This window comes from Agelaius tricolor, unplaced genomic scaffold (assembly GCF_023055355.1).
Source record: "Agelaius tricolor isolate 1412-34295 unplaced genomic scaffold, bAgeTri1.0.p SCAF_28, whole genome shotgun sequence".
NCBI classification, from domain to species: Eukaryota; Metazoa; Chordata; class Aves; order Passeriformes; family Icteridae; genus Agelaius; species Agelaius tricolor.
In genome coordinates this window covers 6,747,913-6,751,228 of record NW_027269288.1, presented here as the reverse complement: position 1 = coordinate 6,751,228, position 3,316 = coordinate 6,747,913, and the positions used below count along the sequence as shown (strand labels likewise).

The following is a 3,316-nucleotide window of genomic DNA, read 5'->3' as shown; positions in this document are numbered from 1 at the left end:
CCTCATCGGCATGCAAATGTATGCGCATAAATCTGCATGCGAACGAGAGGAGGCGCGGGGAATCAGGCGGGGAGAGCGCGCTGGCCCCTCCCACTGGCGGGGGGGCGGGGCCTGAGGGAGTTCGCGGTGAGGGGGCAGAAAAACCGCGAGGGAACGGGGGGAGACCCCAGAGAGACCGCGGAGGGAATGGGGGGGAAATACCGGGGAGGGGTCGGTGAGACCCCGAGGGGTAAATTGGAGAGAAACCCCTGGGGAGGGCAGAGAGATCCCCGGGGAAAGCTGTGGGGAAAAGGGCGGAGAGACCCCCGGGGGAAATTGAAGGGAGACCCCAGGGCGGGGACGAGGAGAGACGCCAGGGCAGAGAGCTCGGGAGGAGCGAGGGAGGGGACAGGGACAGACCCTTGGTGGGGTCGATGCGAGCCTGGGGGAGAAAACTGGGGGTGATGGGGAGAGAGACCCCCGGTGAAACGTGGAGGGGAATGGGCAGAGAGACCCCGGGGGGAGCTGGGGGATCCCCGTTAGCTCACGGGGGTCCAGGACACCGATACAGCCACACATCCACTGAGCAGCCCCACGCGTGTCCTCTGTAGCCAAACCCCCTAATTTTAACCCCTCACGTGTTTCCAAGTGATTTGTGACCCGGACGCATCCCCAGGAATGTGAGTTTGCGCCTTGGAAAACTTTATTTAAATTAATTAAAAGTGCTTCCTCTGTTTGGTGTCCCTGCCTGTCACAAGGGGTCGGAATTAAGTGATATTTAAGGTCCCTCCCAAGCAAACCATTCCATGGTTTTTTTCACCCTTGCAGTGACCTTTCTTGGCTCTGAATTCCCAGAGAATTGGCTGCTCGGGCGTGCTGTTATTTTTGTCTCACATTGAGAGAGCTGGGGTTTGATATTCCCGAGCTGTGGAAAACAGCATTGCAGAGGTCCCGATGGGAAATTCGGTGTTAAATCTGAATATCTCTGCTTTCTCTGGAATCTGTCTCATGCCAGTTGACCACAGGCAAACCAGCTGTAAAAACTATTAAAAAAAAAAAAAAAGACTTTGGATTGATTAAGCAGATTTTTATTTATTTTCGACCTTTAAAAGTTTCTGCAACTTCTGATGTTCAAGACAACTCTGGCACAGGTCATACATTGGTGCAGCTTGCACAGAACACATCATAACATCCTCCAAGGACAGTAACAAATTCCCATTTTCCCCTGGCAAAAGGGTACCAAAAATTAAATATAATTTATACATCTGCCTTTCATGAAAGACTTAGATAAATATTTCTTTCCCAGTGGACAGCACAGCTGTAACTTTTGGTCCTATAAGGACACAAAAACGAGCTCCTGCCTTTACAAAAGGCACACATGCATCCTGAACCTCACAAACAGCCCTGGCTCGTGAGCAAGACATCCCGAGGAATTTCCTCTACACAGTTTGGGATATGGTTTGACCATTCTCAGAGCGTGCTCAGTACGCACTATAAATATCGATTATAAATATTAAGGATTATAAATATTACAGATTATAAATATTACAGATTATAAATATTATAGATTATAAACATTACAGATTATAAATATTATAGAACCCCTCGTGGCACCGTGGGAAGGCCAGATTCCCAAATGTGTCACAGCGAGACACATTCCAGGTGCAGATGCCCTGGGAGGAAAAGGAAAGAGGAAAATTGGCAATTCTGACCATCCCAGGGGTTACAGCTTTCCCAGCAGAGGTACAAGGACAACCTCACAGAGGCTGAGAACAGCCAAGCCCTCCCAGCAGGAGGATCCAGCTCGCATTCATTCCCTCAGAACAACTTTCTCTCCACGCGGTGGGATGGCTGTGCTCCTTCAGGGAGAAGGGGAGCTCGCACCCGCGCGGAGCAACGACCTGCTCAGAAAAAGGGGAAACATTCTTCCCTACTCGTGAGAGGAGCGGGGGCGACTTGTACAGCCAAGCCATGGGCTCCTCTGGAATACGGGAAAAGTCCAAAAATCCCAGGATTGGGAAATGCTGGTGCCTCCCGAGGCCGTGGCATCTCCTCGGTGCTGGGAGGAAGCAGCAGGGTCCCCAGGTGCCACCTGTGAGCTCCAGGAGTGGCAGCTCAGCTTCCCCGTGGGATGGAGGGACGGGAATTGCAGAGGAGCCCGTCAGGGTCATCCTGCTGAGGGCTCCTGGCAGGGGCTGCAAGGGAAGGAGAGGGGAAAAGTGTTACAGAGGGAGATGGTTTTCCCAAAGGAAAAGGCAGCGAGAGGGATAGGGGATGGGATGGGATGGGATGGGATCAATGGGTGGGATGGGGTCAGTGGGATGGGATTGGTGGGATGGGATGGGATTGATGGGATGGGATCAGTGGGATAGGATGGGATCAGTGGGATAGGATGGATCAATGGGATTGGATGGGATTGATGGGATGGGATGGGATCAATGGGATGGGATCAGTGGGATGGGATTGATGGGATGGGATGGGATGGGATGAGTGGGACAGGATGGGATCAATGGGATTGGATGGGATCGGATTGATGGGATGGGATGGGATGGGATGATTGGGATGGGATGGGATCAATGGGATAGGATGGAATCAGATTGATAGGATGGGATGGGATGATTGGGATGGGATGGGATCAGATTGATGGGATGGGATGGGATTGGATGGGATCATTGGGATGGGATGGGATTGATGGGATGGGATGGGATGGGATCATTGGGATGGGATGGGATCAATGGGATAGGATGGAATGGGATGGGATCAGTGGGATGGGGCATGGGATGGGCAGCACTCACCTCACCCGTATCCCGGCTCGCTCACAGCCATCCCCCCAGGATTTCTCCTTTCCCCCGCTCAGAGCTGGGCTGGTCCCTCTGCAATCCCTTCTCCAGACAGCTCCAGCTGCTGTAAATCCCACCCGGGGTTGCCGAGCTGTAACACAGAAGGGAAGGTGAGGGCAGGTGAGCAGCGAGGCTCCCCCTCCCCAGCTCCCAGCCCCGGGCAGGTGCGGCCCTTCCCTTCTCAGGTACTCACCCTGCGCTCCCCTCCGGGCCGTGGGATGCTGTCCTGCCTTAGGGCAGATGTCCAGGGACAGAGCAGCGTTATCCCAAGGGCTGCTCCCGGCTCGGAGTGGGGAAATCAGCCGGGATCTGCCCTATTTATACACAGGAGCCGCATTACCAAAGTCTGGGTCCGGAGCGAGTCGCAGTTTCCCACAGTCTCCAGCCAATCCGTGCGTGCCCGGGACAATGGGAAAGCATCCATTACAGCATGGCAAATTGACTGTGAATTGCCTGGGGATAATACCCCGCTCCCAAAGGAGCAGGTGGGCCGGGGA

The 3,316-nt window shown here is 53.9% G+C and overlaps 1 long non-coding RNA gene across 1 annotated transcript; it reads right to left on the bottom strand.

The window, feature by feature from the left end:
- Positions 1-1,051: 1,051 nt before the first annotated feature.
- Positions 1,052-3,101, bottom strand: LOC139600691 (uncharacterized). Its single transcript, XR_011682642.1, has 3 exons — positions 3,013-3,101; positions 2,775-2,910; positions 1,052-2,174 (listed from the first exon to the last, which is right to left on the bottom strand). It is a non-coding gene; the product is annotated as an uncharacterized lncRNA (long non-coding RNA).
- Between the last annotated feature and the right edge of the window lie 215 nt (positions 3,102-3,316).